Source organism: Anser anser (assembly GCF_964211835.1).
Source record: "Anser anser genome assembly, chromosome: 3".
In the NCBI taxonomy this organism is placed as follows: domain Eukaryota; kingdom Metazoa; phylum Chordata; class Aves; order Anseriformes; family Anatidae; genus Anser; species Anser anser.
Window position 1 is genome coordinate 16,114,530 of NC_139722.1, and position 27,111 is coordinate 16,141,640.

Below are 27,111 nucleotides of genomic sequence, written 5' to 3' on the forward strand. Positions count from 1 at the left end.
TTTGTCATGACCATTTACTCCAATCTTGTTGAGCCCAAATCTGATTTTTTCCCTTTCTGTAGCTAAACAAACTGTGCTCCTCCAACACACAGCCACGCACTTCCGCGAGCAGCCAGCCCCACGTAAGCCAAGCACCGGGGGCAGGAAGGGATTATCTGGCCAAGCAGAAAGCAGCGTAATAGAAATTTAATTTGGCCGTTTTAAGGATTTGCAAAGATCATTCACCCGTGGAGAAAAATAACGTCAGAGAGGGAAAGCGTGAGCGTGGCAGCTGATGTTTTGTCTGACAGCTGTACCTTGGGAATCTCACGTGCCTCGGCGGGGAGGACAACGGGGCTTTGTCTCCGCTCCCCGTGACACCGTGCAGGTGAGCCAGCACCCAGGAAACGGTGACAAGATGGAAAAGTAAATGAGGGAGAAAGGATCCCACCTTATGTAACAGTGCATTTAGAGGATTAATTGGGGCAGGCTGATAAGGATGAATTGAATGTGTGAAAGCTACGGTTGTTTTAATTGAGCGGCTTTTCTCCGGGGAAAAGAGCTAAGTTTAAACCATCTGTCCAATTTCAGTGTCATTTGCCAAGGAAATGATTAAAATATTTTAAGATTAAATCAAAACTCTGGGAATCAAGGAATAAGCCCAGAAATAAATGATCTGGAGGTTTGCTTTACGTGCAGTGACGTGAAGCTGAAGGCTGGAGAAAGTCAAACACCACTTCTCTCTCCACCTGCACACGCACACACACAGATTTGTCCACAGGTGGCTGAGTGAAAAATTGAGACTTTATGAGGCCCTCGGCAAGCTGCAGGGGGAGACAAGGGCACAGCAGAGCAGAGCACCTGTGCCTGCAAGTCCCCCAGCTTCTGGTGGGACAAGCAGAGTGGCCAGACCCCCTGCTCCCCTGTCCTGGTAAAGCGCAGAGGTTTTCCATTTGCCACCTCACATCTGAAAATCATCCAGCAGTCAGGGCTGGAAGTAGGTTGGTTACAAAGGATTGCCTGCTCCAAGAAGAGAGAGATTTGTCTGGGAAGTCTCTTACCTCCCCTGACAAATGCAACGCGTTTCATTTAAGCACAGCAGTCATACCATGTGCTTTGCTGGATGGTGCTGGTGAGAGTGTGGTTAACGATAATATATAACTTCAGATGAAGAAGCCTAAATTTTATGTCTCCATGTTTAGACTGTGTATAAACTCCCACCATATTCAGCGCAGTTTTAGGCATCAGTTTGGTTCCCCAACCAGAGTTGCTGAGTGCCATTTCCAGGACCTCGAGGTGCCTGCGGAGGGCTTGTAGACACACCATGGTGCCTGCAGAGATTTGTTCTCCTGGTTCAGCAGCTGGAGACCCACGGGGGCCTCCTAGGACTTCTCAGATGGTGCAAGGTGCCTGTGTTTAGGACACTGAATCCATCCCTAGACAATGCAGGCTACGTGGCCTAAGGAGTGATTCAGACGAGAGGACAATTTACCCGGATTTGCAGTAAGAGATATCGTTGTCCAGGCTCCATGGACCTGATCTCCAGTGACTATAATGTGAGTTTAGACAACAAGTGCTCACACAGGCACCTGCAGGTAGACATCTACATTTAAGGGTCTTGACCTGAATCCCATACCTTATGGTGGCCTAGCTGTGGCCATGCAAAAAGCACTTTGTTCCCTCATATACTTGTCTTTGGTTGTCTGGCCAGATGTAGAGAAGGAAAAGGAGCAGATACGTCTTCACAAGCATACCTGTGCTAGGAAAGAGCCAGGTACTGACTTCCCTGCTATGCCTCCATGCATTGGGGCAGGTTTGTTCAGCAGGCAGTGCAGGCAGCGTCCCAGGGCTCCAGCATCGCTGCTGGCAGCAGAACACCAGCCCATGGTGTCACCTTGTCCATAGAGGACTTCATCCTACCTCTAAGCTGCTCTGTCTTCAACACAGAAAGTCCGGTGCTTTCACTTGTCGTGCCACAACAGACATTCGAGCTGACAGACTTTCTCCATACCTCAGGCACGTTTATGACATGCTGGCTGTGGGTGCAGGAAGGAAGAAGCATTATGGTTGCACTGTAATTTAATCAGGGCCACGTGACAGCTGAGATTTTTCCATATAGCTTCAAGTTGCAGATCCAAGTGTTTAAGGGAGAATCCTTGCTTTTATTTTTATTTCTATAAAGGATGTTTCCGTTCTTTCCATCTCTTGAAGAAAGCTGGACAACATGAACAAAGCAAAACAAGCCAACAAACAGAAGGTGAGCATCATTATTCACTTCCCTTAAAATCTGTTTGCTTTTCACCCTGTCTCATAATGGACAAAGAATTCTTATTTCTTAACAATGCTGTAGGAGTGGGATTAATCTTTGCTTTATCCAGCATTTGCCTAGTCCATTACTGAAGGCTCCATTCACTGGCAATGAAGAGAAACAGGAGGAACAAATGTCTAAGAGAGGAGAGGTCAGTTGACCTCTGGAGATGCCACTCTCTCTTCATTAATGGTAAGAAATCAGGGGCTCGGACTCCAGTAACTCACCTAAATGCCTAATAGGAGTGAGATGAGCCCCTCCGTCTGCGTCCAGTGGAAAGTGCGATCTGTAACAAAACACAGAGATTGGTTAAGCAAAACAGGGGTAAGCACAAGACCAGCTGTCATCTGTATGTTCAGATACTCCAAAATGTAGTTTGGTGGGGTTGCTCCAAGCCAGACTTTTTGAAAGTGGAATAAATTCTCACAGCTCTTCACTTTTCAAAACAGCTTCCCTGCAGCCTGCTCAGGGATCTGGAGCCTGCAAGGTGCAGGGCAGCCTGCTGCAACCTGCTCTCACACAAAGGAAACAGTGACTTAACTCTAAAACAGCCTTTATTGCTATGGTTTCTTTTTTCCATGATGAATAGGCAATTTCTTCTCTAGAAATTCAGTGAGAAACTCATTCCCAACTAAGAACACATTTTGTGCAATTCATGCTGACTGTGCTGTGCCAATGACCAGCCTTCATTATTTATCACTCAGTCAATGTTCTAATCATGGACAAATGGTATCAGCAGAAAATGATGTCTAAGTTTATAGATACAAATCTTGACTAACTTTGGGCCAAGAACAAATATCTTTGCTGTTCACTGGTGCAGATTGATGACAGATATTTTTTGGATCTGTCATTTAATCAGGTTTTAATCCATAAGTGTTCCTTGACTAGGGCAGCCAAATCCTTAAACTCATTAGTTACATATTTTTCTAATTTCTGTTTTTATTCTCCCTCAATAAATGTTGTCTGCATTTTCTAATGTCCAGTGAATGACTTCCATCAACTTCTCTTTCACCTTTATTAAATATTGATTTGTTTACAGAAATTTTCTTAATCAGAACTTTTTTTTAACCAAACTTCCTTTCATCAATGAACAGAATACTATGTCTCTTTGACCATCCAAATAACCTTTTCATGTGATTATTTTTGCTTCTTTGAAAAACAGCCACTCACCAAGTACCCAGAACATGCAATTGCTTGTTGGACTTTTCTCCTGATTACTCAAAATGTAAGAAAAAAAATGAGGTATCTATTCAGTGATAAGTTTCTGTACGCTTAGAGCAACTTCACCATTGACCTCCTCTGTAGAAAAATCAAAGGGTGACCTTCCACCCATGGCAGGTGTAGTTTTAAAGTATAAAAACATACTGTAAAATTTTATTATGTATTAAAATTTTCAGGACTTCCAAGGATATTTTACTACTAGCAGTATAAGATCTTGAGTATCTTGACTAGAATGGTGAGACATGAGAGAATATAGCTGATATAGATAACCAAGTTCTCAGCATAGCCAATGCAGTGAAGAAAATATATTTGCAAATAAAGGAATTTTTTACATGAGACTATCTAATATTTTTCATTTCTTATTAAAAGAAAAAAAAAAGTAGGTACTATTCTGTATGCCAGAAATCATTCTTACTGCTAGAGAAGTCCTTTAACTATTGAATTTTTCTTCGCTTCTGACAATATCATATATCTCTAGCCTAGTCTTTCAATATAATGAAGGAAACAAAGGCCGTATTTCTTCTTGGTAAATTTAAAATAAATGAGAAATGTTCTGATGAAAACAATCTTCATAGAATTCTAGCCTGTATTTTCTTCTGTCATTGTAAAATGGGTGAAAAATAGTCTAAAATAATCCAGGCACAACCGTTCTGTGTCTATTTTAAAACAGGATTATTGGATATTTTTTGTCATTGCCAGGTTATACTTTCTACTCAAAACAGTAGCTTGCGCATTTAAAGATTAAACTTTTGCCAGAGCTATTTCAGGAGAAACTAGAGAAAAAGGAAGAAGGATAAAACAGTACTAGATTTTACACCCCACCCCTCATAATTTCTATTTTATCTTAACAGAACTTTTTGTTTGAAGACAACAAAACAACAGAAACTCCATGCCCATGGACAGACCCCTCTGAATTGCTGGTCACAGAGAGGATATAAGTGAAAACACAACCCCTGGTGCTGTCAACAAGGACCAAGAAAACATCTGGAAGGTTTCTATCAGAGCGTGGAGCAAGAGCATGTCCTTGGTAGTGCGGTCCAAGGGGAACAGACACCTCTTCCCAGCTCTTCCTCATCAGCCTTAATCTTTACTTTTGTCCCAGTTCTGCTTAAATTATGACAACCTACCCCAGTCTGGACCATTACTTATGCTGGACTGGGGTAAGAGGCTGTAGGAAGGTCACAGCAAAGGAAAATAAAATTGAACCAAGAGCCCGGGATTCACATCACAAAACCACCTTGCCAACTGCAAAAGAGCACTGTTTTACATAGCTGGCCTGATTGATTGCTTTAATTTACTTTTCCAGCTCCAACTGCAAATACCTTCAGGGCACAATTGGTGGAAAACTTCTTGACTCCACTCAGCCTCTTTGGGACATCTCACCAGGCAGACACACAAAGAAAACAGGGCTGTCGCTGGCATTTGAAGATACATAACCCACTGGCTCCTACATGACATGCTGCCAAGAAAAATCCAAGGTCTTTCTATTAATCCATTATAGAAGAGAAATCTCCCTGGCTTCTGCTGCAGCTATGGGAGGCTACGTGGCTGGAAGGACTTGCAGGGTGGCATGGGGTGCAGACCCTAAGCCAGACTCCACCAGCATCTCCAAGATGCATTTGGCCATGAGGCTTTGGATACAGCTTTCTGCTAAGACCCATCTCCTTGGAATAACGCTCTGCCCACCACAGGATGATGCGTATCCTACAACACTCTCTCGTTGCTAGTTAGGTTTATACCATACCAGACCACAAATGAATTACTCATGGAAGGATCCACACCACATGGAAGGATCAGGGGTCTGGACCAGATGATCTCCAGAGGTCCCTTCCAACCTCAACCATTCTGTCATTCTGCGATCATAGACAGCCAGCACAGGCCACCTTTATAAAGCTGGTGCGGTGCCTGCTTTCACTTGCTAAGCTAGGTTAAACATCTCTTCTCCCAAGGGTAGAGGGCATCCATAACTGATATCTGTGGTGTTGATGGTATTATTGCCCCCAGTTGTATGTATGCGTGTTAAACAGGCAGAACTCCTCAAATCTTATTCTTTTGTAGTGCAAATCTGTGGTTTAGTAGTTTGTGCACATTGTTGTATAACTGCAGGTTAAACCACTGAGGCAAACTCAAGCCAAAGAGCTCTGAAGCCATGACAAAGAAACATCTGCACTAGATGAGACTCTTCACTGCACTCTGCAAGCCAACACCTCCACTAACACAAGAACCAAGGGCTCGCACAGCAGCTCACCTAAATAGTTCTCCCCAGCTGGTATGTGCTTCTGCATTGCTGAACCAAGATCACTTTTGACCTGAGAGCCCTGTGCTCTAAGATCCTTTTCTACAAAATCCTCCGTTCACCTCAGCAGCTTTCAGGCAAGATGTGTATTCCTCCAGCTTTTGAAGTCCTGACTGAAAATCATGAAAAGCTTTTCTAACCAGAAAAGCAGCAGGGAAAGGTATATAGAAAAGAGAAATGAATTTCAGTAAAGATAAATTCTGTGCACCTTCAAGACAAAAACAGACAGAGAAATACATAAGACTGAAAAAGAGGCACAACCAGTGCAACAGTCCTGAAAAGAATGCACGAATGGATGTGAAAACACCATGAGCTGGGGAAATCGTCAATGTGGGAATTAGTAATTATGGCTGAATCTCAACAAGGAGATATTTTTGCTAGAAGAAATGAGACAGAAATAAGTAGCGTAACTTAATTTCAGTGCCCCGGAAGCCAGCAGCAGAATCAGAACTAGATCTTCCCAGTCCCAATCCACTGCCATTCACAGTGAATCTGTTAAATTTGGAAGATGAACCCTAACCTTCTACTGCTACTGCCCAAACCAGAGACACCTAAAACTGTCTTCAATGAAATCAGAGGAAATTTTATCACTGAATTCAGTGGGGACCCAAAGTCCATCCCCAACACCTGCCTTGATGACGATAGATCCCCACATGATCAGCTTATGTAAAATTCTGGTGTCTGAGTTGAACTTGTCATGAGAGGATCAGCCTCAAAACCCCCACAGTCCAAGAACTAACATCTGCCTCCCTCTAGTAGCTACAACAGTGCTGGAAAATTATCAGTGCTGAAGCTCAGCCATCTCTACCTGCCAAAAGCTAATTGTGGCCGGGGAAGCTGTGTCAAAGCCAATGCTGCCTTGGGCACCTTGGGCAGGAAGCTCCAGAGGACACACAGAATCATTTAGGTCGGAAAAGACCTCCAAGATCATCAGGTCCAACCTATAACCTAGTGCTGCCTAGTGCTGTCGACCATTAAGCCATGTCACTAAACTCTACATCTGCATGTTTTCTGGATACCCCCAGGGATGGTGGCTCATCTACTTCCCTGGGCAGCCTGTTCCAATGCTTCACAAACCCTTCAGTAAAGGAAAAACTCAGGATATTTTGTTTACAAATGCAGACTGTTCATTTCAGTTCAGCTGGGGAGGGAGGAAGGAGGACTTTCCTCCAGGAGAGAAGTGGCAGTCTGGCTGAGGTGCCTTGCTACAGGTGAAAAAAATGGAGCCAAGGTTTTACCACAACCACAGTCCCATCCATCTTCCAAAGACCTGCAAATGAAACAGTCTTTGAAGGGATCTGGAAATGATGCTCTCTTTCCCAGTATATGGGAAGAAACAGCCATAATGAAATCAGTCTTTAGCAAATACCACTTTAAGTAAAAAAAAAAAAAGGGGGGGGGGGAGGGTAAATGAAAACAAAAAAATAGCATACAATGCTCACTTTTACTTTTCTTTTTTAAATAAAGTTTTGTGTGATGGCTTTGAAACTAAATCTAGAGTGTGTCTCTCATGCAGCAGACAGGCTAACTATAAGATACCAAGACACTTGAAAGTCAGAAATGTAGGTGATGTTGATAACATCATCATGCAGTGCAATAATAGTGTTCAGTCAATCAAGGTCTTTCATTTTTGGAACTGCCCCATATGAGCGTGACATTCATTAGTTCAAACCTGTATCGTGCTACAGCAATTTTTAAAAAGTCACTAAGAAGGGTATTAAAAATTGCATGAAGGAGTCTTTCCCTCAGGCATTTCTTTTCAAGGTCAGAAAACCTTGTTCTTGTTTTTCTGCTGACATGAAAACATTCAGAGAGATGACGTGACATAAAGACCCCCACCTAATCAAGCTCTTTAATTCTGGAAAACCTTCATCTTGTTTCGGATATGACAGTCTGATCTCCACCAAATAAAGCGTGCCACATTCCCTGACATACCTGCTATAGGATGTGCAGATAAAAAATGCACAGGGATGGGCCGAGCCTCATGAATAAACACTGCTCGAAACCTTCCTTTACCCAAACCAGAAGAAAATATTTCTGACAGTTGAAAAGTATGGTGAGTGTTGTCTGTCTTAGCTTTTCTCTTATTTTCCTATTTGCTTGAAGCTATCACTTCCACTCATTCATAGATCCACCTAAAGCTTTGGCCCAAAGATATTTTTATGCTAATTAGAACAAACATTTACCAAAATTTTCTCTTTGAATGATTTCAGGACAAAATCTCCCCTAGTGCAACTTCACTTGTGTGGGTGGATTTGCACCATGGACCATATGTCGCTGGATAAGCAAAGGGAAATTCAAAATTTGCCACACAGACGTGGACATGTTAGACCAGTAACCACAGTGCAGTGGGCTCTGCCTACATTGCAAGACCCCACCAGTCCACCTGACCATGGTCTTCTGGGTCCCAAGTCCCCTGAAGAAGCCCCACAACCCTACCTGTTTGATCTGCGATGAGGAGGCCCCAAACCAGTATCAAACGGCATCCACTTCTGAAGATCATTAGCAATGTCAAGAGGAGGAACAAGCCCGTTTGACTTCCCCTGTAAGAAGACACATGGCTATTCCCAATGCACCACAAGGCTTTCAAAATATGGTGTACAGAGCTGTGCAGGGGTAATTGTATCAGCATTAAAAGCAGAGACTGTTAATATTTTATGACTTTCCTCTCCCCTCCAGATTTTCTTGAAGCAAAAGAGGGCCTTTTTCCAGTTCAGACATGCTTTTTTCTTAAACTGTTGAGTTTGCCAATGACTGACCAAGTTTATCAAAATCACACAGTAGTGAGGCATTACTTTTTGAAAGTACCAATGTGATTTAGGTATTTAAATCCTCTTCTGTATTTATGATGAAGTTCTGCTCTGCCAATTTGTTAGAACTTGCTTTAGGGTTCCTAATACGAAGTCTCAGGACCAAAAAGAAAATAAAAATAGGCAAACAAACATGATGCTGGCACAAATTCACTCCACCAGCTTTCACTCCTCACAAAAATTTTGATAGATTAACTTTATAACCACATCTGTAAGACTGAAGTTTGGTACCACCTGCCCAAACCACATCAAGTTTAATTCAGGAGTAGCACTAGCTGAAACCAGCATAAAAGCATGAGGCTGATGTAGGAAAATGGTACCTGGCATTCTAACGTGAGCTCACTGAAAAGCCCGCTTTGGTATCCATAGGACTAATGTCCCAACGTAGTCTTATTTTTGTGGAGGAATACCAGACCGACCTTCCCATACATGCCAGGACATCACATCTTTGAGACAACTGTACCTCTGTAAAAATCTGCTGGAACAGGCGCTTGTGTTCACAGGGCTTCACATCTCCAAGCATGAAGACAGATGACCCCACACAAACTGCAAGTCTAAGCTTCGTTTCTGTAGAAAGCCAACCTAAAGTCTTCCAACCTAAAGTCTTGTGTGGAACAGCCCAACTTGTGGCCATGCACAGAGAGGAGAGATGTGGCCACAGACAGTGCAGTGGGCAGCCCGGATAGGCCTGAGGAGCTCAACCCCATTTTCCCATAAGTTAACCCAAGAGGACTTGGGAACTTCAGAGCCGTTGGCCAAATGTCAGCTGCATCCAGGCTCAGCCATCCCTAAGGACCCTAAGCAAGACCAAAAGGAGCCTCCTTTAAAATACGAGCAACTGCCATGGGCAAATCAGCCCATGGACATGTACACACACCTGACCTGCTGCATACAAGCCACAGGGACCCCGGGCAGTCCAGAGCCCACAAGGGCTCAAGGCAAATCATCGTATGTCCCACACCTGAGGAGGAAGGGCACGCAGGGCTGGCAGCTGAAGAGCAGCCCGACAGCACATAATGCTGTGCCACAGGAAGGTTTGGCACTGTGCAGACATAAGCCTCAGCTTTGTTTTGCTGAACACGTTCCAGCAAATCCATTTGCTCCTGTGCTAACGCTCCTGTTTTTCACTCTCTAATTTTACAAGGACTCTCTAACGCAGATAGCCTCTGCATGGCGTATACGGAAGGCTTCAGTGTTGACCTTTAAAGCTAATGGCTTTGTCTACATTGGAGATGTTTGCACTTGTACTGTTAAAGCCAGGTCTCGGGTTGATAAGCACTGCCAGCAGAATTGCTGGCACTCCTGGGAGGCCAACCAGAACTCCAGAGTTGTGAGTATGCAGGGGGTCAGCCATGGAGACTGATCCGAGGGAGACATCCTGCCCTGGGATCAGGATGCTTCTCACCATTCAGTAAAGTTAGACACTGCTGCTAGCTTTTGGGCGCCAGCAGCATGTTCCTGGGTACAGTGGTATCAGCTGGAAGGCAGAAGGACCTGCACTGGCTTAGTGCTCCCAGCCAGTTTCATAACCTTCCTCATAACCCAGGCACGGTGCTGAAGTAAATAGATTTTCCTTTAGAAATATATTTCAATGATATTTCAATGATGGGAATATATTTCAATGATGGGAAGCCTTCTTGGGATGAGGTGCCATAACACTGAGGTTACTGTCGTTGGTACCATCAGCCTAATGTCTGGTGTAGGTTCATCAAACACACTCAGCTGTTGTGCTTTTCTGTCCTGGTAGGGTCTATAAGCACACGCTGCTGGGCACAAGAAACTGCTGCTCCAGGGAACTTCCAACCTAGAAAGTACATGCAAGAGGAAAACATTAAATGACTGCTCTGTCCACAGCCAGCCTGGATTCTGGGCACAGCTTCATAGCAGCATCAAGTTATGATCTTATCTGTGTGCCTTGCAGAATAACAGACATCATGAAAGCCGTTGTATTGGATTTCTTCATATTTTAATAACCTTACTAGTAACACACAAGTGCTAATACCCTCTGGTAGACCAACATAGCCTTGGGTAGTGGGTGACTACATAGCTGACAGTGAACAGAAACTTTCATTAGCTGAAAGGACAGAGAGAAATGCTCTTGCAGCAGAAAAGATTACTTCAAAGTCCTGAAGTGACAAAAGCAGAATTTGGGTCTCACAGTTATGTATTTTCCATCAGATTTTCATGCAGTTGGAAACCATTGTATTACAAAAACCTGAGTTAGAGACACACTCAGGACAGAAAGCACTGAAAGTCTGCACAGGAGGACTTAGAAACAACAAATACCTCGTCAGACGTGAGGAAAGAGAAATAAAAGCCTTCTCCTTGAACTCTGGCTAGAGCAACTAGGATCCCAAAAACCATTTTCAAGTAATTTTATGGAAATTTTTGTTGCCTCTAGTAAAGTATTTGCATACAGTGCAACCTAGAATAGCTAGTACACACTTGTCCACGATCTGCATCTAAGGAGGTGCACATAATTAGCTAATGAGTACATGGCAATTAGAAGTTCTTACTTTAGTGCCAGCAACTGGGAACAAAAAGCAGCAAAGAAACAAGCCAGAGCTGAATAAAAAAGGAGGTTCTGCTGCATTTCCAGCAGCTGTACAAGAAGGTCCACCCAACGCATCTCCAGCACCAGTGTAGCCTCCAGACAGCACCAACCACACCGTGGTAGAGCATGGAAAGGTGGACACAAGAGCAACCCCAAGGACCTGCTAAGTCTGCATCTCTCCCCCGCCTCAAGGCAGGCTCAGCTCCCCTCCCCAGCAGGTCCTGACCATCTCTAAGCTGTCCAAAAGCAATACTGCTCGTAGAGGTTCCCCAGAGTGAGGGCCATGCCTTTGAGCACCTCTTCCTCAGCTAGATTTGGACATCCTCCAAGAGCTAAGGAATTCTGTGAAGTCATGGTTGTGTGGCTCAAAACCAACTGCGGGCTGCAAGGACTTCGTGTACCCAGTGTGGGACAAGCACCCAGCAGTGCCAGTTATGATCAAGCCCCTACAAATACCTAAGGGAGGTCTTGGACATGGAACCAGAAGAGCAGAGCTTTGGCTCCTCAAAGAGCTCGGCAAACACGCACCCACCTTCAGCTTCACAGCTCCCAGTCAAACACAGACAGGCTCTGAAACGGGTGTCCACAGCAACTAGAGACCTCGTGCAAGTGAAAGCTGGGAATGGCACCATGATATCGCAACTTTTCGCTTCGCAGGCAGGCAATTATTCCTATTTAATTGCATCTGATAAGTGACACATGCGGACCCCATGCTGCTTAAAATTTGACGTATCATTTTATTTATCAAAGCAGCTTCTGCAGTTCTACAAATGGATGGCAGTCCATTATCATTTTGGAGGCATTATTATTCATGCAAACATGTCCCAGAACCCTGGACTTTTTTTTTTTTCCCACATTCCTTTTACATTCAGATTGCAAATTCCCTATCTTGCCAATGAGATTTCCTCCTCCTCACCAACCCAAAATAAATTAGAGAACAAGCTGCTATCTCTAAAAGCTTTATAAATAAAACATACAGCGCATACACACACAAAGGCTACAATTTTAGAGTACTTTTGTATCCTGGATGGATTTGGAGATGTCATTGCAAATGCACAGATGCTGCCAGCCATGGGAGCTTAACAAGTGCGAGGCAGTTTGACATCCCGTCGGATCGTGGCCTTTTGTGGCAGCTGAGGACAGAAAGCAGCACACCAATTGCTTCTATCAGGAGAGAAAATAGCAGGAGCCACACAGGCGGATTCGACAGGGGGACAGAGCTTAAATTCCTCTTTCCTGGCTCAACTACGTGATTGTGACAGATTGAAAATATGAAAAGTTTTCTGGAAGTGGCTAAATCACATCATTCAAAGTAGTTAGTGGAAACATTTGCTTTCTTCTTTACTTCAAAAGGAAATATTTCTCCTTGAAAAAAACAATTTGAGTGTTGTTTTAGCTTCTCTTTTCCAACAGAAACATGTGAAATATGAGGAGAGGACGAGAAAAAGAAAGAGTTCCAGAACTAGGAAAGCCTGATTTCCTACTGCTGCTGATTTTTAACTAAATTATAACAAAGCTGCTGCTTAGCTACTGTCCATCTGCTGAAGATGCCCTCCGGGGGTGTGTGCTGGGAGATGGTCTGGCAGAGGGACAGGCTGCAGCAAGGCTTCCTTCACACTGCTTTGTCTACCACAGCCCAAACACCGACTCAAAGCTTTTTGTGGCTTCCAACCCTCCAGTCACTAGAGGCAGAGAAGGCAGAGGATGCTCTGTCCAGGGATGCCCTCAGCCAGCCTTGGTCTTTGCATCCCCTCTGACCACCCCGAGCATCCCTGGGGAGGGACATCGCTCTGCACGTCCCCTCCTCTGAGTCTTGCACCGCGGAAATCTCCTGCCATCCATCCAGCTCATGAAATAAGTCTCCAAACAACTGCCAAAGTAGTTTCCAAATAACTGCCTTGCTTTCTAAGGGCTTAAGAGGGTCTTCAGAGATCAAACTGGCGGATCCACTAGCCAACACAGACCGGCATCCATCAGACAGCGTGCACGGAGGGAAGCATCTGGCCTTGCTGGCATTTCCTATGAAATGAGATACACAAGCTTTATATCATCTTTTTCTGCCTTGAAACAGGGGATTTCATCACCTGTGTGGGTGTCTCTGGTTTTTAGACCACACTAAGCTCCTGGCCTCGGAGAAGTCTCACAGACAGACGGTAAACAGAGCTAACAAACACCTTCCTCCACTCCTGCTTGATTAGCTCCCATTTTCATTGAATTTCCCCTGCTCGTGGATTAAGGGAATGAGCAAAGGACACCAAAATGACCTTCTGCACCACCACTGGGCACTTCTGCACCCTTCTCCCAGCCTGTTTCTCTCTGCAAACCAGAGGGCCCCAACCTGTCTTCACACAACCCCTCCTGGGGTATCAGCCCAGGGGGCTCGTCTCATCCTATTTGCTGTGATTTTGGTAATTGGGGGATGGTACAAAAAAAAATGGGGTGATTTGGTAAATGGGGGGTGTCTGAATCCATCCCAGCTGTCTCTCGGCACCTACCTGATGGCAAGACTGTCACACACACACACACACAGATAGCTACAGCACTAGGGCTCAGCACCAGAGTCCAAGGGAAGGTGACAACAGGCGAGGGACAGAGAAAAGAAAAAATCAAGCTGCCATTTTAGATACAATTTCAGTGATTCAGAGGAGTCATTTTAGTCAATCCACTGCCTAATGGGTTAGGTGCACTGGCACTAGGTCAAATCACAAATGTGTGAGAGCATTTCTCCATTTCAATTGTTCGTTTCTCCACTCCCAGCCCTCCATTTGAACTTGATGAGCAGCACTAAAAAGGAGAGAAAAAAAATCAGCTTTCCAACTTTATTGGAGAGAAAGTCTTTAAGAAACCACAGATGCCAAACATGTCTCCTCTCCATCACTCTCTCCTTTTCTCATACCAGTCCAGTTCCCCGGTCTGCTACAGCTGCCAGTCCTTTAGCTGTGAGAAATATTTTTAATAGGCATTACTGAAACACTGAAAAGCAACTGGAGATCAATTAAACAGCCTTATCCCTAAGCAGCAGCACACTGAAATGCAGGAAAGGCAAGTGACAACCAGCATCAGGTCAACACAACGCAGCAACTTCCCTTAAAACTGATCTACCCATAGAAATAAATCCAGCCGAGGTACAGCTAGGGTTTCGTCTTATTTACAGCCGCTCTTCAGCATCAGCTGGCAGTAACAAGCTGATTAGATGAAGGCAACAGAGGAACATGCATGAATTATTCAAGCTCCTTGGTTATAGGTACCAAAGTACATCAAAATCTTCGCACCTTCAGAGTTCGTGAGAACCCAAAGCAGAGCTTTTTGGCTCACGTCCCTCCAAGAGGACACGAGGCAGCGACTGAAGCAGTAATCTGTGGTGTGCCCACATCTGTCCCTCTGGTCCCCTGACCGTGCTGCCCTCGAGGGACCGTCCTCTGCTTTCAGAAGTCATCTTTAGCCATCTCTCTGCCTTCGGGCAAAAGGCAGTTTATTAAAAGACATAGTAGAGGGACACTGAAATAGCCATTAAAAAAAAAGCTTGGAGGATCCCAGGTATTATTCTTAGCTTTGACAGGCCTGTTGGGACACCTCTGGGCAGGACTCTGAAGTGCACAAAGCAGCAGATGGCAATGGTAGCAGACGAGACTTCCTTCCCTCCATTCCTGCCCTCTCCCCCTTTGGAGGTGACATTTAGTGAGCATCTGTCCCAGACATCCTGAGCGTTATCTCCATGTGTCTTCCCAGCTGTTTCCATTAAACCCAAAGGCTGAATGTCTCCGAAGTATTTTGTGTGCTTGCTGACACTCAGGCAGTTGCTTTCAAAAGCAAACAGGACAACGTCCTCTGCCAAAACCTTCTCACTGATGCTGTTATAGCTATCCTAATTGACTGATCTTCCCTCCACTGGAGGCACCCTAAGAAGAGCTGGGACCAGAGACAAGGCTGTCTGTAATAAGGTTGGACAAAACCCTACATCTGAGCTTGTTTTGACTGTAGGGAAAATTTCAATCCAAGAGAATTTCATGGGTTTGAAAACAACCTTTTCCACCTCCCAAGCAAAGTAGTTCTCCTTCATGCTTTCATTCCTTTTTTTTTTTTTTTTTTGGATGACATGAAACCAAACAAACTTGAGTTACTGGGACATAAGGCACAAGAAAATGAAGATCAATTCAAATTCATTTTTCATTTATACAGCTCTATCTTATTAAAGGCTGTTGACCTTATTAAGAATATCAGTTTAACAACCCACTCCAGGAAAAAAAATATACATATGCATGTGTTAAACAATGCTTGAAAGAAGTATTAAATCAAATAATGACAGCTTGCTGTTTCTATCCTACCAGTCACGCACTGCTTGTTTCAGCATCTGCATGTAATACAAGAGACTACCGAGGGTACGTCCCATGCCCTCCTTATCTCTCCAGGGCAAACCTGTCTTTATGTAGATACCTTTATTGCAAAGACTTTTTATTCATTGCTTACGCAGCATCTAGCACAGTGATGCTTATGACAGAGCCCCAAGGCACTGCCACAAAGGAAAAAATGCACAGGAATTGCCATACAAATCATCTGTAACACATAGTTTTCAGACTTCTACCAGCATCCACCAGCTGATTCTCAGAAATTTTGGAATTTCTATCCTACCTAAAGGATGCAGCAATATGACACGCATCAGCCACTGCAAGCCTGGATCAAACCTGTGTTCAGATCAGAAGCTTCGAACCAGGCACCTATCAAGGACGATCTGCATTTATTTTCACCCAGGCAGCCTGCTTGGATAGCACCCGAGGGTAAGGGCTTGGAGCAGACATTGCAGAAACAGACATGAGTTTTGATGGATCAGAAGTCCAAAGATTCCCTAAACTGCATCTCAAACCTTGTCTTTAACCTAGCTACATCCCGTGGCAGAAACCACGACATTTCTGGTCCTCCTTCTCAGCATCCTAAGTAAACAGCAGAAATGAACTCAGTGCAACAAAAGGGATCTCTTGTTTCAGGCTGTCTTCATGGATCTCATGACAAATGATATCGTTTCCTGATTACAGAAGGAAAAAAGATATCAGCCACCAAAAAGGTTCCCCAAAAATCTAAATGGTCCCACTCACCAAGACAGAAACAAATGATCCTAGCCTGGCACTGACACGTTTCTGTAGCTTGTTCATGAAAACACTAGTGAAGGTGATTGTTTATAAGCTTCCCAGGCCAGCCATCAGTGCTTTCCTCCCTTTCTAGTTAAAATCCTCTTCATTCATCCACTCTAAATGTTATCACCACCCAAGTTTTGGTGCTTATATATAACATCTTATATATAAGCAGCTGCTTCACCATCACTCGGTGACTGCTGACTTCAGTAACACTGTCTTGCCTTCATTCACTCCAGAACTTTTTGAATACCTTATCATGGCAGCCACATCCTCCATCAGGCACCTACCTGGTGGATCTTTTCTTCCAGTACATTGTATCAAAAGTATAAATGATGTGACTTCCCTTTAAGCTATTTGCTTGCTGTGTTTCTCCTGTATTGCCTTTTAGGCATGGACAGAGTACCCAGTAAATCTTGTAAGACCTTATGTTGTCCTCTCCTTGGAAGTCTAGGATCCATCCTGGCAGGAATCTGGCACCTGGGGTACTGCAGCAGTGGGGACTGCTGTTAATTAAATAGTCCTGCCTTGCACCCTACTTTTGGTAGGCTGACCTGCCACTTCTCACCTTAAACTAGGCATTATGGTCACGATCTTGCTGCTGTGCTTAACAAGCCCCCTTCCAGACATGGTCTGTGTGCGCACTTTGAGGCTCTGGAAATGTGGGGTGAGTTTAGAGACCTGAAGTCTGTAAGCGGAATTAGTCCACATTTCCCAGGGCTAAAGGCAAACACGGGTAAGGGTACCGATGGATAACGAATGGCCACTCATTATGTAGTAGCAGCTTGAGTCTGAGCCTCTGATCGTGGCTCCAAGAGGTCACGAGCTTTGTTCCGTGTCTCTGTAGCACCTCACAAATGGCGCCCAGCTCCCTGCAGGCAAGCACAATTAAGCAGTACTCTCAGGAGGAACAAATTTCCTCTGACAAAGTACTGCTGTGTTCCTCTATATTACCTCCTTATCCGTGAATAAATGCAGCAGGCTTATCTTTGCTACTCTGTTTGCTTTAATAACTAGCGTGAAGCCTGTATTTATTACCAAAATCCTGCTTTTAAATCTCACTCCCAGATAAAGTAGTAATGACATGGCTGCTCTGCTCAGATAACCCAACAGCGACTCGCCAAAGCAGATGCACATAGGGCATGTTTGTATTTATTCAAATGGTGGAGAAGGCCACAATTCATCCCAAAAAGGCAAAGCAGCAGCTGGATTCAAACTGAGGCAGACTCAAAGTAACAGAAAGCAGGCTCACAGTAGGTACTTACAGGAGGGTCTTAATAGAAGTTCAGGTCTGTATGTCTCATTGTGCATAGTGGAATGAAGTCTGGCAATCAGCAGAATGAGCTGCAAGCTTTTCTTTCCTGGGAAACTGCTTGTGTTAGGGAGCAGCGTTCACACCACGATGTCCCCACGCCTCCTTCCAAACCCAAGGATGGTGAGGTTGCCTATAAGAGAGACATTCTGCTTGAGGAAAGCCACAGGAAACTGGTGAGGAAGAAAGGGTTAAACAAGTGCCAAATACACACAAATGGATTGAAACACTCAAGTTTTCCACGGGCAGAGCCTCAACCGGCTTTTAAAAGGATTTAAAATCATCTTCTCTTGGCTCTAATGGCAATAACAGCAGAGATTGCCAGCCCCAGCTGCTCACCGGGTTATTTCTGCTGCTTCCTCACTCAGCAGAGCAGTCAGAAGGTCGAATCCTGCCTCGGACCACAGCCACTGGGTTAAATCAGGGCCAGAAAACTCTAGCAGCGACCTATGCCCGTGGCAGCAGGCACATGCGTGGCACAGCTGCTCCCAGGCTGTGCTGCCCACCCACAGCCATGGACTAGCAGCAGCCACCTCTAGCGAACATCGCCCTGTGTCATTCCCTGAAGATGACCACTGCCTCCAAAGTGGTTTTAGTCAAGTGATGAAGCGGGATTAGCTTAAAAAAAAAAAAAAAGCAAAATTTTTCTGGCTAGGTTTTGCTTTTGTCTCCCCTAACCCAGCTCATTTAGAGCATACTGCTGCTGGACAACTGCACACAGAATTAGATGGGCACATCTGGGAGGAGACCAGGGACGTGCAAGGAGCCTGAGGACAGCTGGAAGCACACCAGCCCCAGCCAGGGTTGGGGGCCGCAGGGGTCTCAGATGCAACACAGTTGTGTTGAACACTGTTAATTAATCCCAGTTTGTTTTGGCTTTCGCTGGTTTACGCTTAAGCGGATTTAAGGGCAGACTGAATTAAAGAAGTGGGCTTGCACTTTGCAAGAGCTGGGCCATCCGTGTTGCTGTTTTTAATTACAAACAACACTGAAGAAACTTTTCCCCCAGTTTTCTCATCGGTGCTGTTTCAGAAAAGAGTAGTTAATGAAAAACAACTGCTTTATGAGACGGAGCATCTGTGGGGATTTTCAAGGATTTGGATGCTCCTAGAAGCCCAGCTCGGTACACATTGGGCAGCGTGACCTAGAGACTGCAAGGAAGTGACAGTGCCTACTGAGGGCTCCTGGACAGCAGCTCCACTTGCTAAAATTAGAGCAGGAATCTTTGTTTTAAAACAGCCAAAGTATTAGCTTTTAAGTAAATGTTCAGATGTTTAAAGCTAGTTCATACTATATTAGGAAAACCAAGCAATTTCTGCGTAGGTGGTTCTGACAGAACCTGGCACGTGCTGGGTTTTCCAGATAAAGTCTTCAGCTGAATAAGTGATGAGAACAATTTAAGAAGTCAAACCTGGGTATCTGCGAGTTGAAAACTTGACTGAAATCCGGTCACACTATGGAGAGAAACTTGCCACCTGCACTCTCGTGCTAGCCTCTACCCAATCTGTGCCAAAACCACAAGAGGCACCATCTGAGACAACAAAAGAGAGCCTCTCCCCTAAAGAAACCTAAACCCCTGATAGATGACGTCCTGGAGCCCGTTCAGATGTTCAGCTTTGTGTATTGGTAGAATCACTACAGTACACAATAAACTATATGTATAATATCAGTATTTGAAGGGGATAGGAAGCCAAAGCTTTGGTGTTTTGGATAATTTTGCACCAGCCCAGATCAAACCTGCTCTTCACACCCAGACATTCCCATGGATGTTATGCATCACATCTACTCCATAATAGTCTTTAGATTTTAGCTGAGAACTAATTTATCTTCAGAATGATCTAGCATACATACAAAAGATAAGACTGTTGCAGGATTTAACTAATATCATTTAGTTTCACCATCACGTTCATCCCAACTGAACCCAGCCAGACCATTTCCTGAAGGATAAACCACCTCGGATTCCATTTACTCAGCTAGCATCCTCCCACCTGAGAGCATTTCTTTCACACTGCAGAGTCATTAGCCAAAGGCGTCACTTCACAGCACATGCTTTCATACCCGTGTGACACTCCGTTACACAAAGAGACACGGGGACAATTTACAGGTCTAATCCTACCAGGTGAGGGGCTGTTGTGTTGTAAGCAAAATTCAATTAGGAGAGCTTGCAAGATCAGCCTCTGTGCTTGTTAGCAGCCAGCACAGGGCAGCTATGTTTTTCTGCCTATTGACTGAGCAATCGAAAGGCAACTGCCGCATGCAGCCAGAGCAACATCCACGTCGCTGTACGGTTTGGGAATGGGGGAGGCTTCCAGATATAATCAGCCTGAAGGGCCTTGGTCTACCTGATTGCAAGGCTCCAAGTTTGCAGACAAAACTTTGTCATTGCCCTTATAAGAAATCTTTCATACGTGACATTTTGTTTGCTTCTAACAATAACTAACCTAACCACCGATATTTGCAGCTCACAGCTGTAGACTGCATGCCAGGATTTAGCTGCTATGGCTGTGGCTAAGTAAAGAGCTCCCGATAGAAACCATCTACAACAAAATGTAGATGTACACTTACACTGACCTTCCCTGCTATTGCTTGGACTTTCTACTCAAAGTCGCTAGGATCTGACAGCTCCGATGGCAAATGCCCAAGTTTACAATAAAACTTGGTGCCACGCTGCCAGAGAACTTCAAAACATAAGTAACTAAGGAAATAGTCCCAAGATAGTTTGAGACTATTGTGAAGGGACTTGTGGGTTACAGGGAGAGCACCAGCCAAGACAGGAAGGCAGAAGCACAGTAGCTAGAAACTTCGCAGAGTCTTTTCCAGGCTAGGTTCTGTTGTTCCCAGCCCTGGGCTTCTCCCCATGCAGGAGCCAGCAGATTAAGACTTCAGCCATTATGAAAATCTGCATCACGTCAGAGGCAGTTGGCGCTCTGACGACGATGCATTCAGCGCAATCTGACAGCCAGCACTAAATGACAGCAGCGATTTCCAGTGGGACTGGAGTCTGGAAACGGTGTAAGATAGAGACACCATCAACAAGACAGCCTCGACCTTGGACGCTTTGGAGGAAGTGAATTACATTTGGGCTAAGAAATTCACGTTAACCAAGGTGTTTTCATCTTCTACAAGGAGGAGCTGAGGAAAGATGCCCTGTCAGGTGGTGGCTGCACAAGTAACGGCACACACACGTCCCAACTCCACACCCAGAGGATAAAATTCATCCTCCCCTGGACTTCCAACTCACCTAACAAAACCAATTAAACATCAGCTGCCCATAAGTGTTTGCAGACAATGAAGTTATTTACAGACCAAACTACTCCATGGATAATATTTAAGCACTTCTCTCTCCATCTACTTCACTCTTTAATCTGATCCAACGAACAGGTGAGGTTGCTTCCTCCTTTTTTTGTTCATTTCCTTCTGGTAATTAACTATCTCAGCCTTTTCCAGTAGCACGAGAAACACTATTTCCCATTGAAACTACGTAGATTCAACAACAAAAACCACCATCTCCTGCTGGAATTATACAGGCCCTAGAGAGATGATCTGGATAAAACATTGTCCTCTGAAATCCTGCCCTTTGTTACTGCTTAGCTTTTTTTGGAGGGGAGGGGTGGAAGAAATGAGCTCAAAATGCAAAGCATCATTTACACATTCCATCCATCCAACCAAAAAAAAAAATATAGATCAGCAAACACCGAGTACTTCTCTGCAGGCCAATAGCCAGTAAAACAATCTGAAAGAGTCCCTGACCTCATCTGAGCGACCTCCCAGATGATGGATGGTCCCAAGTTCTGACATTTGACCCGTGGTGCAGTCAAGAGCATGCCCACCCCCAAAATCAGCCATCACGAGCAACTGCAGCCAGAATTGGATTTAAACCCAGAGGCAGGGAACAAGACTTCATTGATCTTATCTGGAATTCAGTGGCTCAGCGGGGAGCCCAGAAACCTGAAATTATGGACTGACTATAAAATCCTCCTCTTCTGTTACTTCTGACAGTGTCCCTTACAAAAAAGGGAATATACTACTTTTAATCTGGTGCCTGGCTCTGCAGCTTTCATTAGAAAGCTTCACATGAATGATTAGCTTGTAAATATGCAATTAAATTTGAATTGCTGCTGTTCCAGTTAGTGAATTTACCAATATTTGTTAGAACTTCATTCTTTCGCTCCTGGTCATTAACAGTACCCAAATGTCAAGCAAAACCACCTTGGTGTATATGATCTTTTGGCAGTCCAAATTTATTCATTGAGCAAAGGTCAGGAATTTGCTTAATTACAAATGCAGTTGTTTAGAGCAACTTAGTACAAGTTAGCGAAAGCTGCACTCAATTTGTTCAGCACGGTATCCTAGAAGTTCCCATGGAAAAAATATTGTGCCAGGCACATTAAGTGCAAATTGCATTATAAATTCACTTATAATTAAAATTGCCATTTCTGTGCCTCCTGCCAGACCCCACACTCTGCTGAACAGACATCGCTGAATCCTTGCTGTTTCCATGGCATTGTTAACCTTCGTAACAGTTAGGTCCCTGCACACCCCTGGGAAAGAGCTCATTATGGGCTGTGGTAGCCCAAATCACTGCATCAGCACAGGTTCTCAGGTAAATCACTCAAAAATGAAGGGAGAAAAGATTGACGTGCTCTAAACCAGTGCATCACAGGGGAGACACCTCAATGCCAAGCTCAGCTCTGCAGTGAAACATTTATCATCATAAACACAGACCCGGGAGCCCTCGGAGCCTGTGCTTGTCCCTCCGGGCATGATACATGGCCCAAGGTTGTTCATCTGCAGTGAGTTTCCCCTCAGCCCTTGCCCTCCCAGCACAATATTTATGGCCCAAGCCCTGTGGGACAGCACTGGTATCACTCCTCCTCAATAGCGCTTCACCTGGGATCCTGCTGGGCCAGGACATAGGTATAAGCTTTCCCGGTGAATTTGCAGTTTAAAGCAAGGTTATGATACCCTTGGTTAAAAGGGCAATAGAAGTGCAACTTAATTACCCGGTATTATAAGGCAGCTATTCTGAGAGGCTGCAGGAGGAAATTGGCACCGTTCTGATGGAATATTCCACGTGGTTAACAGCAATTTCATGCCACCTCAGAGAAGACAGGCAGTTATCTGTATCTGTTGAAAGGTAATTGTGACATGCAAAGTGTTATTCTTTCCTTACATAAAATATAACCCTATATTTTCAGGCTATATACCTTATATTTTTAGAAGGGAAAAAAGCAAAGCAAGAAAAAAAAAAAAACTAAAGTTAAGCTGGAAACAAATCGGACGCAATTCAAAAGGACAGTGGAAAAATACAGGATGAGAAGGTGAGGGTGAGCAGCAAGCAAACAGGGAAGGAACAGGACATTACTGTGCACCACTAGTGGTGTGCAAGCTCGCAGTGCAAAACGAGCAAACATCCAACCACGAGTAAACACCTAGGAGTGAAGGAGGTAAAAGGTACCAAGACATTGCCAGGGCTTCTTGGCTTTAAGGCCTCAGCAGAACATCCCCGTGTAGCCGTGGGCACCGTATTTCAGGTGTGGACAAACAGATGAGAACCCAACGGAGGGAAAAGGGCATGGTCCGTGACCCAGAAAATCTGGCTTCAGAGGAGAGACTGGGTTAATCAGGGGTTAGTTAGGCAAGGGGAGAGAACTGAGATGCTTTAACTCTCTTTAAAGATGTTAAAAGTGGCCAAAAGCTGCCTCTGTGGCAGCTGAACACATGGAAAATCCAAAAGGTTTAAATCAGGAAGCTTAGGGTAGACAGGAAGAATTTAACAGTAAGATTTTAATAGGAAATCTGCACTAGAAGATCTGGAACAGGTTGCATAGGTAAGGTGTAAAGTCCTTGGGTAATGTAAGCAAAGGTGATTCAGGCACAGTCCACCCTGCCCCGGGACAGGGATGGCCTCTGACTGCTGCAGGTCCCTGGGGCAGCCTGGCTTCTGTGTCCGCACCCATGCACACAGGGGCCCCGTGCCCCTGCAGGGAAGCAGAATTGTGCCTGCTCTGAACCACCTCTCCGTTGGGATATCCAAAGCCTGAGCAGTTCTTGTCGTTCTCCAAAAAGTACTCAGGACCACGCGAGGATGGGCTTCGCCTGGCCGACCAGGGCAGGGCAGCAGTCGCTTGAGGGAACACCCAAGGGAATTAGGAAGAGATGCTCCTTTTGCCTAATTGGGCTGCAGGTCGGTAAGGAGAGCCACTGGCCCATTTCTCAGCACCAACAGCGGCCACATCTGATCTCACCAGCGCGTTCACTCATTTACTTATTCATTGGAACAAAATTAACGGCCCACGGAAGGAGTATGAGCAGAAAGCAGACAACAGCACTGGAAGGGAAGCTCAGCTTGGCTGGGTGCTGTCAGGGCAGCACGTGTGGCTCTGGGCTGCAGAGGTCCCGGAGAGCACAACAAGGTAACTAAAGCAACACTAGTTACCTTTAACAGTGAACGAGACCAAAAAAGTACAACTAGAACTTGCAAAACAGTCACTGCTTACTTAAAATGCCAACCACGTGCCTAAAACAGAAATGCCCAACCTCTGCCTGGAAAGTTTGTAAGCACTCTTTCCCAGTAGTGCTTGTTGTCTACCCCACAGAAGTTTTCCACTGAGGGGATTTGCACCAAAACAAAAAATATACTTCTAAAGTTTTCCATAACAGATATGCCCAGAAAGACACTTTATAAGTGCTATTAAATCCAAGCCTTCTAAAGGAAGGGATACAGGTGCAATACCTCAGAAGGGACCAAGAACCAGAAAGCCCATCAGTGTCTTCAACATTCTACTTTCTCGTAGCAGTAGAATACATCTGGACTTCGATTCAAAGTTATGGTTTAGCACACAGAAAATACACTTTACTGTTTTCTTTTTTGTTTGTTTTTACTATCAGCTATTCAACATCCCCTTGCCAGCAATAGAAGGAAGTGGTCACATGCTGAGCTTCTTTCCTTGAGGAGCCTACCTCCCAAAAGGAACCCGAGTGAAGCAGGAGGCAGCCGTGGCTGGTTATACACCAGCGCCTGAAAACCTGGGAGCATGCCTGTCTGTGCAAGGCTCCGTCGCAGCAGTGAAAGACCCAATTATGCTCGTCAGTTTTTAATTAGGAAATGACGTGTGATTTACAAGGCTTAGTGCAATGCAATATTTTAACAAGCCAGGACTGACGTTTCAGAATCACATTACAGTAACTTTTTCTTCCCCTTCCCCCTGAGTCATTCAAGCAAGTAGTTCAGACAAAAGAGAAAAAGTTGTGTGTGGTTTTTTTGTTTTTCTGGGTTTTAATCCTAACCAGAGCTGCTTCACAGAGAGTCACCTGGTCTACCCAGATACAGTGAGACAAGTCACCATCAGCCATGGTGACCAGCAAGGTCACAACATGTTTAGGAATTCCCAGAGGAGAGTGGGGTACACACGGTGCTGACAGTAGGTACTCTGAAAGCAACCTATAACATGCAGAACTAAAAATATGGAACGATAACTGTCTGTTTGGGATGCAGCTATGACCTGACACTTCCTATATAGCTCCTACTAAAGTAATTCCCCCACTGAAGATGAGTCCTAAGCTTAATGCAGACTCTGATAGAAAGACATCCACTCATCAGTGCACACATGTAGCAGGGTTTTAAGGAAAACTGTGAGGAAGAATAATAAAAGGCACTGAGATTCCAGCTAGAAAACTTTGCTAGCAAGAACAACGCAGTTCCAAGAACAAGAGTACTGAAAGATTCATGCTATCCTTGTCAGGGAGAAATACAGAAAGAAAAGGACAGGTATGTTTTAGACAAAAAAGCAGAAGTCAAAGTATGGCTTGAAATGAATAGTAGAGATGCCTCTTCAAAGATTTTGAATGGATACAAGCAGGCTAGGAATGAAAACAGCAATTCTAGGTGAACCACATCATCGCTCATGAAAACTCACACCTGAATACATCGGTTATGAGCAGCCTGACCACCAGTTTCAACTGGAAGGCAATCACTTCTTCCAGCACAACACCTCCACGTAACAAGGTGAGCATAAACTTAAGTGATGTGTAGACAAAATGTGATCCTTGGTTGGGTGCAACCTGAGGAACCTCCTGGATCGAAGCCTCGATGAATTTCAAAGCCACCGGAGTGTGACACGGAATTAAAGTAAGCATCTGAAGGGAACATGCCCAACAACCTGCCTACAGGAATGAAAAGCAACCATTAAGAGGTAGCAGCTAAAACAGAAATTGCATTGCTAGAAACCGTACTTCAACATAATCATTATATTTACGTACTTTAAAATCTTGCTGTTAAGGCTTTAATCAGACTACTCACTTGAAATAACTGCTAAATCTTACACTTTCAATACCAGATTTTTCTATCTACACCTATGCAAAATGATCAGAATATAAAGGTTTCCCTGCCGTGGTATTTAACTATTTCCTGATGAAGACAACTTGCATACTCTGAAATAAATTATTCCTGCAGTGCAACTAAAAAATACTGCCTGTGGACTGAAAGTACCGAAATATCAGTACATGGCAACACACCATTAAATCCCACCATCCTTAGGACCTGCAGCTCCCAGGTTCAAATTCAGAATCTGAGCCCAGGTAATTCAAATCTTGCTCTCCCCCTTAAACTGAATAGAACATGACCTGTGTTTCTGTTCTGCATATTTCATTCGCTGTAGCTCGCTTCCATGCAACTCTCAACAGCAAATCCTGTCAAACATAAGAGGAAGGCTGTGGCATATGTCTTCCAGGGTGACTTGACTTCTTTTTTTTTTTATCATCTCACTGTTAATTACGTTACTAAAGTAATTTTATCAGTTACTCCACCTCATTCCAGTTGCTTCTGTTTATTTCAATACCAGACTTGCCATGGTCTGGTAATGAATTCAGCTTTTGTTTTCTCTCCTGTTGCAGTATCAGATAGGCTTTGCTAAGCGGTCAATCCACAACTGCACGTCTCCTAATGTACCATACATATCAATACTATCTTTAGCCATAAAGGCACTTGAATTCAGCCCAGTGGCGGGGCTGGAGCCTACTGGGGTGAGAACATGGTAGGATGAGCAGCTATGTCCAGGTAGATGTAAAGCCCAACCAAGTTTCTCAAGCATGACAACCACAAGAGAGCTGGGAAGCACTGCTATAACATAAAACATGTTTTATGTCCTACCCAAGCACAGTTTTCCAAGGACAACACCATTAGCGATGTGATAAAGCACTGACTGACCACATGGGGAAGGCCCTGAATAGGACAAGCACCAGGTGAGGGCACATACCTTAAATGTTCCCACCTTGCCCAGCCACAGGGGCAGGAAGAGGTCTCCTATACAGCAGGAAGTGGAAGCTTCATCAGGAACGATAGCCTGGTCCAGTTCCTTCAGCTGCCTCAGGCACTCAAGCTGGCATCTGAATTTGGTTGCTTAAATTAATTCCAGCGTCCCTCTGTGTTTCCTTCTAAGTAGCCAAGCCATAAAGTACACCTCACAAACCTTAGACAGGTGATGAAGAGCAGGGACGAGAGAGG

At 44.5% G+C, this 27,111-nt stretch overlaps 1 long non-coding RNA gene across 1 annotated transcript; it reads right to left on the minus strand.

Annotated features, from left to right (window-relative positions):
• Positions 1-488: 488 nt before the first annotated feature.
• Positions 489-27,111, minus strand: LOC310896098. The gene is made up of 5 exons (XR_014581171.1): positions 26,864-27,111; positions 17,560-17,739; positions 8,244-8,347; positions 2,515-2,573; positions 489-2,194 (listed from the first exon to the last, which is right to left on the minus strand). It is a non-coding gene; the product is annotated as an uncharacterized lncRNA (long non-coding RNA).